We start from the raw sequence: 15,249 nt of genomic DNA on the forward strand, positions 1-15,249 counted from the left end.
CTTCTATCATCATCAATTAGGGTTCTGTTTTCCTCCTGTTTTGAACTTTATGAAGTGGACTCATAGAATATGTGCTTTTTTGGGTCACACTTATTTCACTCAACATTTGTTGGAAGTTTTCCAATTTGTTGTAAAAGTAGTTTGTTAATTTGCGTTGCTGGGTAGTATTCCCCCGTCTGAGTATACGGACATTTGTCTATCCATTCTTTTGTAGATGAATGTTTAGGTTGTTTCTATCTAGTGTATGGCTTTTATCAATTGTGCTGCTATGAATCTCCTTTGACATGTCTTTCGGTAAAGTTATGCACACGTTTCTGTCAAGTATACGTCGTGAAGTGGAATTGTTGGGCCGTCCATGTATTTTCAGCATTAGTGGATCATGTCAAATGGTTTCCTAAAATACTTCTATGAAATTATGCTCTCATCAGGAATGTATGAGAGTGTTTTAGTTGCTGTTAATAGCACCATATGCTTTTGTCTCTTAATTTTAGCCCTTCTAGTGGATGCATAGTGGTGTCCTACTGTGTTTTAGTTGGCATTTATCTGATAATGAAAGCGGTTAAGCAAATTTTCATTTTTTTAACAACTTTTACATCATCTTTCATGAACTATCTTTTCAAGGCTCTGAGCCATTTAGCCACTGGATTTTCTTTTGTTTACTTACTGATTCAAAGATATCTTGTGGACATGAGGTCTCTGGGAGGTATATAAGTTTGTTTGTTTGTTTTCCCAAAAGGTGGTTTGCTTGTTTGCTGTCTAGATCATATCTTTTGAGGTACAGGTTTCTCCATTTTAATAAAGTCCAAATCATCATTTTTAAATAAACAGTGCTTTTGGGTTTCCTTGTAACAATCTTTCCCTGCTCTATGATCATATAAATATTCTTCCATATTTTTTTCTAGGAGCTTTATTAACTTTCACATTTAAATATATAATGCTTATATCTATAATCTGTTTGACGTTAGCTTTTGTTTATGATATGAGATAGAGATCAAGATACATATTTTTCCATATGGATAGTCAATTAACTCAGCCATTTATAATTTTTATTTTTAAGTAAAGTTGATTTACAATATTATATTAGTTTCAGGTATATAACATAGTAATTCAACATTTAAAGTTATTACAAGATAATGGCTATATTTCCCAGAGCTGTACAATCTATCCGTGTTGCTTATCTATTTTATACAAAATTTGTATCTCTTAATCCCATACCCCTATCTTGCCCCCCACCCCCTTCCCTCTCCCCACTGGTAACCACTAGTTTGTTCTCTATATCTGTGAGACTGTTTCTGTTTTGTCATATACATTATTTGTTTTTTATTTTTAGATTCTACATATAGGTGATAACATAGATATTTGTTTTTCTCTGACTTGTTTCGCTAAGGATAATACTCTCTCGTTCCATCCACATTGTTGCAAATGGCAGAATTTCATTTTTTTTATCAGGCAATTTTTAAAGTATTCATTTTATACACATATGCAGATGTATATTGCCTAGATCTCTATCACTCTATCTATATGTGTGTGTATATTTATACGCATCTTCATGTTTGTGTATACGTATATACATGCGTGTGTATTATATATATATATATATATGGCTTGTTACTTATTGATTATGGATAAGAGGATATTTTCCTCCTTATTGTCATGGGATGCACATTCTTTACATGCAAAATACTTATTACTGATTAGTAAATTAAGTTATTATGAGAGTAGAATATATACAGCTCTGTTACCTTTCACAGGTTTTGAATCTCTTGACTATTGTAATCTTTGCCATCACCATGTAAAATTGACAGGGCAGGCTTTTTGAAAACAGTGAGGAGATGACTTTACCACATTAGAAGTCCTGTGACATCTAAGATCACACTGGAGAAAGAAAAGGGATTAACTTGTTCATCAGACTCTGGTTCCACTGCTTTCAACCTCACTAGTTTTAAAATGAAATGCTAAATTACTAGTTCCATAATAATAAGGAGCAAACTTAGCAATTCAATAAGGCTAGCAGATACCGGGAAGTGAATATAAGCACACAGGGTACCACCATAGCTTTCAAAGGTGTTAATGAATGACAGACTGTTGTTGTCTTTATAGTGTTTGACCTTGAATAGTAGACAGAGACAAGTCAAGGCATGCATTAATTATTCTGGCAACAGAACAAAAGTTAATATTAGGATTTGGGTCTTAATTGTTGAACTTAACCTCTAATGTCTTTGCAAGCTAAGAAAGTGTAAATAATGTTCTACTAAAAGCATAAGCCTCAAAACTGGAGAATCAGGTAAGATATTGTAACATTACTCTTACGTAGAAAATGAGGAGAAAAGGAAAATAAGCATCTTAAAACATTTATTCAGGACTACTAAATAAAAACATAACATTAACAGTAATTAATCTTAAAAAATTAGCCCTGAATTATCACTAACCTTGTCAAATATTATAAACCATTTATGGCTTTGCTATAAATTTTAAATTTCTCCAAAATTTATGTTTGGAAATGCATTTATTCACCAACTAGCAAAGCAATTGCTTATAGAGTCATCACAGTGTAATTAGAGAGCAGATCAATGAGAAAAGATTTTTGAAATTGTAATTATTTGAATTTTGGTTCATAAAAATGTATTTTGTACATTTGTAGAGTCTTCAAATGATAGTCTTCAAAATGATACAAATATAACAAGGTCAAAATGAAACTGAATATTTTATACATAAACTCTTAGTTGCTTTTGACTACAGTTTAATCTTATTTCAGTCTTAATTACACTTTGATCAGAATGCACATTTCAAATCCATCTTGAATTCTTTCTTGGACTTAAATCACTCCTGCATGGGTTCTTTTTCTTTCTTTCTTTTCAATAGACTACATTTTAGTTTAAAAAGTAGCTATTGATGTGAACACACCTACTAAATTTGAAATATGACTTTCTTGACAGTATCAGAAAATAATGGACTATCAAACATGAATTTTGGACCTTATTTTATCATCTTCCTCTGCGCCTTATGAGCTTACTCAACCTGGCCGTGGCCCAATTTTCTTTATAAAATGGAGAGAAAAATAGTACTGATATATCAATTGTTTTGTTATAAGTGTGGTAAGCAAAAGGGCTTTGACAATAGTTTTGCATGAAATAAAATTTGGATCCCATGAAACAAATGTAATTATTTTTAGCACCCTTTCTTTTATTAGGCGAGATAGCAAGTATTCTTTGTAATACTTTCCAGTCATTCTAGGAAACCAAAAGATGGTTCGATTATAAACGATATCAAGAGTTTTATTATTCTGAATCTGGAGTTTGGATTTGGGAAAGCACAATGAAGAGTTTTTAGAGGGTAAAGGATATATACTTCCTATTTCATAAAAATAAATTAAAACTAGGTTCAGTGACTATTGTTTCATATTCTTATTTAGAAATGGAAAGATTCTAAGATTATATTTTAATTAATTCACTTTAACATTTATTAAAACTTTAAAGTCAACAAAATGATGTGAATGTACAATTTTCACTAACACTTTAATTTTTTAATTGTATCATTATAAAAATTTTACAAGCTTCAACGCTTTCAAAACCTTTATTACAATTACATATAGCTAACCATATTTATATCATTTTAAAATCTTAAACATAAAATAATTACAGCATACTTGACTCATGAAATCAGTATAATTTAGAAAGTGTTCATAAGTAACTTAACCGTATTCTTGTCATAATAAAATATTGTGATCACATTATTTTTATATAGCAAATCCAGGGAAGAAAAATATTGTCTTTGAATCAATATTGTTAACTTACTTTAATTTGCCTAATTGAATACTATCTCGAATATTACATGAAATATTGTTTTTATATAATTTATAAACCTTTTAATTAATAACCAGATGTTAAGGACTCTTTGAATCCTGCCAAATCCGAGTGCCCTGATCCTTCCTCTTCTTATTTTGAAACCTAGGAGCCAAGGCCATAATTGAAAAAAAAAAAATCACGATAATTCTTTTTTCTCCTTTGAATTAAAGCTTTTAGAAGAAATTTAAAGAGGAAGAAACACACATAAAGAATATAAATTTAATACTTTCTCTTTAATTTTAGCAAGGATGTGACAACTCAGTTTTCACTAACCCTTTCATTTATAACACTGATGAGTATCCATGTCAAAAAGATGTCTTTGTTTTTCTCCTTAAACGTTCATTAACTTCTAAATCACTTCCATGGCTTTGCCAACTAGCTGTTTTCAGTAAAATATTTGTATCCTCTGGCTCCACCAAAACAATGGACAGACAGGTAGAGTTAAGAGAGATGTGAAGCATAGCTTCCAAGGACAAGTCTGAATTTTCAATATAATTTTCCCTTTCAGCCCTGGGATTTGGGAAATTCTTACCAATGGCACAGAGATCTGAATGTGACCCAGATTCAAGGTCCACATTTTAGTAAATAGCTCCTTCAAATGGAGATTGCAATCTTAAGGAGTATTGGTTTTATTTACTGCAAGGGCAAACAAAATAAGACCAACTCTGATAGTCTCAATGAAATAATCAGAACCCAAGCAACTTAACTCAAGGTTATAGGAATGGTGGCCTTCCCTTTGAACTAGTAGAGATCCAAGAGGTCTCAGATGTATGCACTATTTATTACTGAGTCAAAGGCTCTGGCCCATGACAACAAGGGTTTCAGACAAATATTAGTAGAAACTCTAGTTTTGCTGAAGCCCAAAAGTCAAAGAACACCAGAAATATTCTTGTAGTCAAACAAAAATGAATTTATTAACTTGCCGTGGAAAACAAGAATTTACCAAAGGAATGATGGGGTGTCTCCATAAGTGGGGGTTATGAGGTGATTATTATATGCTTATGACTTATCATTGGTGGTTTTTAGTAGAATTCAAAGAAAAGGAAGTCTGTCCTGTATTGAGACATGTTGGGAATTGTAGCAGTTAGGAGACTGGATATATTAATAACTTTTATCAAGAAGTAGAAAGAACAGTGCATGGTCAGGGTTGTCTGAAATGAAAGTGTAGTCGTACATGTTAGCTGGAAGGAGGCATATGTTTGATTATTTATATGATGACACAGTGTCCTTGGTTCTGTGTTCAAACGTGATTTAGGAGCTATCTTGCTTTCTTCTTGTTGTACTATGGTCAAAACTTATCTGTCTAGTTACTTTTTATATTCTTTAGAAACTATTTATGATCCAGAGGAAGCATCATGGCCTAGTGGCTGTTTGCCGTAGGCCAGCTGTTGGCTGTCAGGGATGTTGTTGTTGTTACTGTTCCTTTTTTTTTCCTTTTCAGTACTGTTATTCTCAAACTATGAATATGTATTGTGAGATAATATAAATGATTAAATATGTTAGTTTAAATGATAACTGGGTTTATTCACGGAGAAAAAGAAGATGCAAGTGTAAGAGGGGTAAGGAGAGGATAAAATCCTCTAATTTTGAAATTGAAATTATCAATACAAACTCGCAATATATTTTAATTTTTTAAAAGGCATATTTCGTAGTTCAAGCCACTGAATAGCAGAAACGGGGGTCAAGCCAGCATTAATGAACACATTTAGCGACCAGATTATGATCTCTATATACCATTTTCTAATGAAAGAAACCAAGGATCTTCTGAGATATAGCTGACTCTACACTGGGGCAGAAAATAGGTAAGAGGAACATTGAATTTCCTGTCATATCACATATCAAAGAAGGTATCAACTACAATTGAAGATGTGTCCAAAAAAACCTGCTCACTTTCCATCTTGACTTCTGACCAAAGAAAGAACAAGTTGAGCCTCAGATTTCAGGTCTTTGAAATGTAACCCTCTCCCAGAAGTTACATCAGCAAAATTGGCTCTATTAATTATTTTCACTTTCATCTTCCACTTAGAAAAACAGCATACTTAATATTCAACCAGTCAGTCAATATGTTTTTATATGCTTTGATCTTGGTTTCTTTAGTATCAGAATGGATTGAGGGATTTTATTGCTAGAGAGTTACATTTCACTGGGGCAGTTATTCCAAAGCCTCACCTTTTAACCCCAAATCTTTATTTTTCATTGTATTCAAGAAAAATACAAGAAAATAAGAGAATTAAAACTAAAATTTGGCCAAGTTCCCAGGGGATCTGGGACTCCTATGGCCTGAACCTGTTGACATAAGCTCTTGGTTTGTGAGTTAAAAACAGCCTGCACCATGAATATGGAGATTTCCCTCCTGGTCTTAGACTGCCCTAGTGCAAACTAATACAGCTAAGTAAACTCAGATGTTGCATACAGTTTTATGATCACTAGTTACAAAAGCATTTCCGAGACACTCAAAATATCTACCTAAGCAGACCCTACATGACCTGAAATCGGAAGACCTAAGTCTCCTGATAGAAACATCCTGTGAGGCACCTGCATCTCAATGGAAAACACCTTGTCAGTAACTGTTAACTGTCACAATACAACTCTAGGATATTGATGCTTGGATTCGTGTTTCCTAGATCAAAAAGTGTTTGCTCTCCTCTACAGAGCACTGACCTTCCATTTCTTCATGCAACTTTAAGATGAGGATTCTTGGGAATTATCCAGAAGCATATGAACTTTAGAAGAAAAAACACCTAACCTAGGATGCTTTTACCAAGCAGATGTTGGCATGATATACACAAATTCCACCCAAGATGATGGAACTCGATTGTTTTCCTGACATATCTTATTCCTTTTTCCCCCTTTTTGGTTTACTACTGATCCTACCTATTAGAGGCACTCCTCAGCAATCTTCTAAAATTTTTTGTTGTTATTGTTTGGCTTTCAGTGTGCTTGCACCTATCTCTACCTCTTTACTTTTAATCCCCTAAGGTGTTCTTATGTCATCGAAGGAAACATAAGACTCGTGTATTTTTCTATGACCACAGACACTAGTCTAAATTTAAACAATTACTAAATTTGTCATCCCCATTTGATGACCTCTGACAAAATTTAGTTCTGCTAGTCTTTAGACAGTGGATTTTCTCCCATAGGCTCCCCCTAAAATTTGTGTTTTCCTCAAATTATTAATGAAACCCTTTACTACTGTAAAAATTTTATTTTGACTACAAGTCAAAAATATTTCTGCAAAAATTATTCCAGCAGAAGCAGACTCACCAAAAATGGGGGTCCAAATTGGGTAATCTGTTCTGTCATATGCACTTTGTTTACTCCAGAATTTTTTTTCCCCAATACTTAAGTCCATTCAGAAAGTCTACCTGGAGTAAGGGAACAATATTTAACTCATTCCCATTATGGGAAATGATAGTTATACTCCTAACAGTATCTGTGACCCACCAACCCACTGAGGTCCTACTTCTTTGATAAACAATATTGCTGTGTAAAGTAGTTAAAATTCATTTGTCTAGGTGCTTTCATCAACAATTTAGGTAGATAGATAGGTAGATAGACAGATAGATGATAGTTATATAGATAATCTTTAAGTCATTTGAAATATTCATGACTAGATGGAAAGCCCACCTGTCTCTCTAGAACAGACCCAAATGAACTATGGGATGTGTCCATTTTTCTGACTCGGCTTTTATGCCCTTGGTTTATAGCCTAATATGAATAGCAATAATAATTTTATTGAGGTAATTACCTGTAATGCTTCATACATTTTTTTCAAGGGTCTTAAATGTTATTTGTCAAGAACTGTGAAGAATCTTAGATTTTACCCTACCTGTGTGTAAGCTAACAAGTTAGCTTGCCACAGTTTTGCGGGTACTGGCAGAAGACATGAAACTCCTGAGTCAGAGAAAAAGGACTTTATACTCAGGGTATAGCACACAACACAAGTTTTCTGTTCACATTCCTTCCTTTTGCACTCAAGTTACAGAAGCAGATCCACGTGGATGGATCTGTGTATACACCATAGGTTTGCATCACAGCAGAGAATCTTTCTGTTGAGGAAACATCAAACCTTTTTGAGAGGCTGTAAGCAAACCTTCACAAACTCCACCCCAGAAGGAAACATTATCTTAAATATAGTGGATAGCACTTGGCTATGGAGGGAGACACTCTATCTTTCATGGCAGTTTGCTATATAAATATTTTTCACTTATTTATATATTTTAAATAAAAATTATATATATTTAAGGTACACAACAGGGTGATTTGATATACATAGCAAAATGATTACTACAGTCCAGCTAATTAACATATTTTCTCTTCTATAGTTAGCAGTTTTTGTGTGTGATTACTTCACCTGAAATCTACTCTCTTAGCACATTTCCAGTGTTCAGTACACTATTATTAAGTGTAGTCATCAGGTTCGTACATTAGATCTCTAGACCTATTCCTCTTATACAACTGCAACTTCGTTTCCTTTGACCAACACCTCCCTGTTTCCCCCATTCCATCAAACCCTGGTAATCACTCTTGTACTTTCTGTTTCTATGGCATTGAATTTTTTTTTTAGATTCCACATATAAGTGAGATCGTACAGTATTTTTCTTTCTTTCCTTAGAGTAATGTCCTCAAGGTCCATCTTAGCATAATGGACTTATTTCACTTAGCATAATGCCCTCAAGGTCCATCTACATTGTTGAAAATAGCAGAGTTTCCTTCTTCTTTATGAATGAGTAGTATTCCATTGTACCTATCCAGCACATCTTCTTTATTTATCCATTGACAGTCACTTGGAGTGTTTCCATATTTTGGCTGTCGTTGATAATGCTGCAGTGAACATGGGAGTGCAAATATCTCTTTGAGATGCTAATTTCATTTCCTTTGGAAATATACCCAGAATGGATGTTGCTGGATCATACGGCAGTTCTATTTTTATTTTTTGAGGCACCTCTATACTGTTTCCCATTGCTGCACCAATTTACATTCCCACCATTACAAGGATACTTTTTTTCCACATCCTTGACAATATTTGTTACCTCTTGTCTTTTTGATAACAGTCATCCTAACAGGTGTCAGATGGTATCACACTGTGATTTAGATTTGTATTACCATGATGATTAGTGACTTCGAGCACCTTTTCGTGTGCCTATTGGCCATTTGTATGTTCTCTTTGGGAAAAAAGTCTATTCTATAGAGAAAACTGACTCTCTATACTTTAGTGCAGTCATTATCCCATCAGCATATTCAGCAGATAATCCTGCAAGAAAAGAAACAATAAGGTATAAATCTAATCCAAATGCAGAAAACGTTCCCTTAACATCTGTGAACCACAAAATTTGAGAAACATTGCAGATTAGAATCCTGCAAAGTAATGTCCTCTGCCCTTGCTTTATGCATTCTTGGGTAAAGTAGGAAGATGGGACAGGGGAAAAAATGTCTGAGTGAACAGATGGCAGCTGGCAACAACAGGGCCATGATGTTTCATCCTGAACAGAAAAAATTTCCAGAGAACATTAACAATAATCAGACAGGGTCACTACTTTACCATGGAACAACAATATGGAAAAAATATCACTCTGTAATTGCATCTGAACAGAGTCCCTGTACAATCACATTAATAATCTAGTATTTCCCTCCTCCAGCTCATATGACTTAGAATGTTTCATTAACAGTGATAACCTAGCCCAGTGATATTTCTCCATTTCTTAATAAGATGTATTAAGACAACCAGTCACTAAACTATGTATTAAGACACCAATCACTGAATTTCCCTAGTCAAACAACATCTAATCATTTCTCTTGGATCCCCTCCAAAGATTTTAAGAACCCCAGTTATACAAAAACATCTCCCAACACTCTCTTGCTGAGATTCTCCATGGTTCTTCTAGCTTCTTCTCTCTTCCTCCAGCAATTTAATAACTTTGCATTCATTTGTGTTCCTGGTGAAATGTGTCTAGTGTGCTTCCAAATGACAACATATCAGCAACATTATGATAACTGGGTTAAAATTTACTTTATATAATGTAGCATTTTAACATTTTCTTCTCTCAGTTTTATCCCTGTGGATAGCATGTAATTTTACTGGCTTATTTAAGTCATCTGAAATAGTTCCATTCTGTGTTATTATGCCATCAACTTAATATATAGTTGAATTCTTTAATTGCATTTGCTTTTAATTTGTAGGCATTGCTTTTGTAAAAAAAAAAAACCAAAAAGTCTAATGTGTTATAATTTTGTGAAATATTATTATGGATTTCAAAGCAAGTCTAAAACAAATATATTCAGAAATATATCTCATATCTCCATCTAGTTCCCCCCTTTACCCGCATGTAAGAATGGTAGCATCTGTGTACACTTTTCTCCATTTTATGTTTTTTAGTTATAGGCTGGTCATCATTCCAGAGATGTCTGCATTACTCTTTAGAACCTTATAGCACTCTACTTTGCTTACTATGTAAAGCCATGTGACATTTTGCTAGATATTTTCAACTTTTCCTCCATAGAAATTCTAATATTTTAATGGGAGTTTTACTGCTTCACACAAGAGTTCCACTATTGTACTCAATACTGCAGAAGAGTATCTGCTTCCTCATACCCTCACCAGCAGAGGGCAATGTCAAACTTTTGGACTGTTGACAGTGTGATAGGTAAGAATTGGTTCTTAATGGAGTTTTAATTTTCCTTTCTCTCATTATGATTGTAGTTGTCATTTTGATAGGTATAAGTTCCATTTTCATTTATTTTTCTGTAATGTGTCTGTTCATCTTCCTTATTTTCTTTTAGATTTTATTCTTTTTCTCTATTCTTTGGCACTATCTTTACATTCAGGACATAATCCTTATTTCTGTGCTATAAGTTACTTATATTAATAATATATTGGTATTATACATCTTTTGTAAAATTTTATTTTACTGTAACATGTTTTTAAGCTTGAAGTATTTTATTGATTACCCTATTTTACTTCTCCACAACAAAATCTGTGCATAAACTATTTTACATTTTATAATGAACTAGAAAATAGTAAAACTTTTGCTTTTTGGAAATGCAGCTCACAGTGAGATGGTAAAGGGAATAATTAATTGTGCCTTAACCAAAAATAAAAAAGACTTCTGTGACACAAATAGTTCCAACTACCACTTTGTTTCACATTTACATTTCTAGGAAAGTTATCATAATAAGATTCAAAATATCTCTGTATTCTACACAATGAGTAAAGGATGATTGTGAAATGAGAATGAGAAAGGAGAACGACTCTGATCCTCTGCCCATGTGTACCTTCTAAAACAGACAAACTTCAGAAAATAGTAAATATGGAAGTTTCAGGTCGTAGAAATAATTCCTCAAAACTATTTATGTCTCCACCCCTTTTGGAAAGTCTCCATGAGTTACCAGATTATACATACTCCCCTGGGCAGACTGCTAGCCTGGTTGGTTAACTGACAAGAGATGAGTTCTTTGGAAGAATCTGAAAGGCTAAATGTCCCAGGGCATCAGAGAGGGGCGCAGGCAAGTAACAGAGCAGAGAGCACAGAGTGAAGGGCCAGGCTGCTGGAGGTGGCCCACTGATGTTCAGTTGTGCTCTCCAGCTGACCAGTCAGATTGCTGCCGCGCTTCTTGGGATCAGTCCCTTATGAATACCAACAGTTATAATTTCCAGGTCACTCAGGGTAACTTCCAATCCTAAGAAAAATTCAACAGAAAATGAAAAAGACCCAACTCAGTGTTAACCAAAATGCTTCAAAGGAAAATCAGTTAAAATGTTGTAAAAATCTTTATAAATTCAGAGCAAATGAAGTTCCAATATCTGGGTTTAGAAAAGACTAAAATTCCTACTGATGGGCTGTTTTCTTTTATACACACTTACCAACGTCCACATGATCTTAGTGGTATGGGGAACTTTTATCTTTCGCAGCTGAGGTCTAATAGCCAATTGGGGTCTGCTGGCTAAATGACAGTTTAAAAAATTCAGCAAAAGAAGTAAATCTTTAGACAAAAAGTAAAAGAACAAACAAAAATATCTCCCCCAAATCCTCTTATAATTTCTTACATTGCAAAACTATTAAATATGAATTGATTTCCATTTTATTGCTACTAAAAATGTGACTATATTTGTGTTCATTAAGTTTCTGGGAAATTCTATTTAACCTTTTATATATACTGAATGAAATGAATCTTTTTTCTTGTCTGATGAAGACTTTATGTATTTTAAAATATCAAATAGTGTTTCTGAGAGGCCTGCTGGAAACATTCCTGCCTTGATATTTGTGGTGTATGAAGGTGTAAAAATGTCTTCTTTGAGAATCCATGTTCACAACGAATCCCTCACAAGTATCTAAAGCCTTATTTCACACAACCATATACCAAATATTATAATTTAAAGTAGTAGTAGAATAATATTGCTCCTAAGCAATTGGCAGCAGCTAAAGAAAATAACCTTTGACATAATTCAATTTCAATACAGATTTCAACGCTATTACAAAAATTCTAAGTAACACATGTTCACAGAAAAAAAATAAAAACAAATTGCACACGAAATTAAGAGTGAGTGAGAACCAATGGAAATTCCAGACCAAAGATTACTATTACAGACAAGTAATGACTTCACATATGAAAATTATCAGACACTAAAATATGGTAATAATTAGATACTAATATTATCAGATTATAAAATATTTACATTTAATATGAAAACACATGAAAGGATCCTTGAAAAAGATGGGTAAGAAAAATGAGCCAATCTAACATATAAATAACTTGAATTTAAAAATAAGATATTAGAGGGAAGAGATCCAGGAATACCACTTATTCAAGTTGATGATAAAAGAGAGAAAGAGAAGGAAATATATTACTCACCGAGGCAAAACATGGTAAAACTGCTAAACCAAAGCTGGAGAGAAATTCTTAAAAGCAGTTGGAGGTGAAAGGAGATTGCCTACAAAGGAACTTCAATTAATCTAAGAGCTGAATTTTCAAGGGCAAGAAGGGAAGTGAAGGAAATTGTTAGATCTTTAATGTGCTGAAAGAAAACACATTTCAACCTAGAATGTTGTAATCAGTGAAACCATCTTTCAAGAACAAGAACAGAACAAGGACAGAACAAACTCAGACTGAGGACATCATCTGACAAACAAAAGCGTATTTTCCCCTTGAAACAGCCAATAAAAATTAACAAGAACAATTGCTTATAAAACAAGGTGAAACTGAATTGAGAAACAATAATAAACCCAAGATTAGACAGACTGGAAAATAAGGAAAAATAGAAAGCACAAATGAGATATTAGAAACAAATTAAAATGCTAAATGCAAGAGACTTGCCTAAAACAAAACATTTAAAATTAATTCTAAATAATATTACACTAGATACATATTAAATTAGTGCTGATACATAATTATTAGTAGCAGACAAAATAGAGAGCCAAGCAAAAGTGTTAGCATATGGAACATTAGCATAGGGCAAAAAAAATCCAAAAATCCAGGATGATATATGATTTTTGAGTTGTTGGTATCATACAGAAAATGATCCCGTAACAAACACCTAACTAGAGAAATCACATCCATTTGAAATACAAAACATCTAGTTCATGGATCAAAATAAAATTCTAGTTCAAATAAAAAGAGTTGGAATTAAATAATAAGGAATGCACTAACCATCAAATCTTATACAAGGCTTCCCTGAATGTCAGTTTTGTTTTGTTTTGTTTTGTTTAAAGGACAATACCTAGTGATAGTAAGGCTCTAGAACAACTTGACAACATATGTAGTAAAAGAAGCCAGGCACGGAAGAACTTCTGTAATTCCTCGGCTGTTAAGTTCCATAATAAGTTGTGGTATCCGTCAAGCAGTGGGGATTGGCTGTGACAGAGCCAGAGGGAGCCTATGAGGCAATGGAAGGGTGTTATATCTTCATCTGTGTAGTGGTTACCTGACTGTAGACATTTCTAAATATTCATCAAGCTTTGCACCTTAACATTGTACACTTTGCTTTATGGCATTTATGCCTCGATAAAAAATAAACCACTTAAATGGTACAGTATAGTGGGGTTAAACAAAACTTGTGAGAAAAATCTAAAGCAGAACACAGAGGAAAATTCAAGAAACTTATATAAGAAAAGAATATAAATACATAATTAATTATCTAAGTATCTCTTTAACAAAAAGGTAGGAAACAGAACAGCTGGGAAAACTGAGGAAATTAAAAGAAAGAAAATAATTATAGGGAATCAAACTTAGTGAAAACAAATGGAGAATAAAAGTAGATTTCTTTTTGTGAAGACTATGAAAATACTGACAGAACCCTCCCAGGTTAAAAAGATTAAAAGGAGAATGAGGTATAAGAAATTTATTTTAAACAATATAGGAAGCTTTACTATAGATTTAAAATTATTCAAGTCTTAGAAAGAGTATTTGATGAAAAAAACTGAGAGGCTAACATGGGAAAAAATATAACTCAATCTATCTGACTCAAAAGAAATAGAAAAGCAGAATAATTGTGTAATCATTCAGAAAATTGAACTTTTATTCAAACTCTCTTCACAAAGAAAATAATAGGCCAAACAATTTTAAGGACAAGTTGTACCACTCATCTAAGTAACAGATGATTCTGATGTTATGTAATATATTCCCCAGATTAAAGAAGGGAAACACAACCTTGATATGTAAACCAGATAAGAACATTAGTATACGGAAAAATTTTAGGCCAATCTCATCCATAGATATAGAAGCAAAAATACTAAAGTAGGTATTAGCAAATGAATACAGCAACATGTAAAACAGATATTACCTCCTGATCAATCTAGAATCATATCAAAAATGCAAGTTTGGTTTCAAAATAAAATGATGTAAGCGGGTAGATATAAAAATTAAAGAGAAAAATATAATTATCCTAATAGATACCAAGAGAGGATAATGAAATCCAGTATCCAATCTTGATGAAATCTATCTGCAAACAGGGAATAAAAGTTACTTACTGACAAAGTAAAGGCTGTATTGCAAAATTTACTATGAACGTTTTACTTAGTAGTTAAATTTTACTGCATTTCTTGAAGATTAGGATTGAAATACAGATGTAAACTATTTATACTTTTATCTTTTTTTCAGTTTAGGCAGTTTAACTAAAAAAAATTTTAAAGGGTGAAACAAAATTATAATTGCTTGTAAATGGAATTCTTGTGTATATATAGCCCATGCAAGGAATTTACAGATAAAATAATTGAGTTAATAAAAGAGTTTAGCATGCATTGATTAAACAAAAAAATGTGTCAACAATCATTTTCTTATTTTCTGATATTTCCAAAGTATGTTTCCATAACTTGTCAACATCAATATTCTTTACAACAGAAATAAAAATAGAAATATCTAATAGTAAATGTAGCAAAGTAAATGTAGTAAAAGCCTTTAGGGACAAAAT

This window comes from Pseudorca crassidens, chromosome 21 (assembly GCF_039906515.1).
Source record: "Pseudorca crassidens isolate mPseCra1 chromosome 21, mPseCra1.hap1, whole genome shotgun sequence".
Taxonomy (NCBI): domain Eukaryota; kingdom Metazoa; phylum Chordata; class Mammalia; order Artiodactyla; family Delphinidae; genus Pseudorca; species Pseudorca crassidens.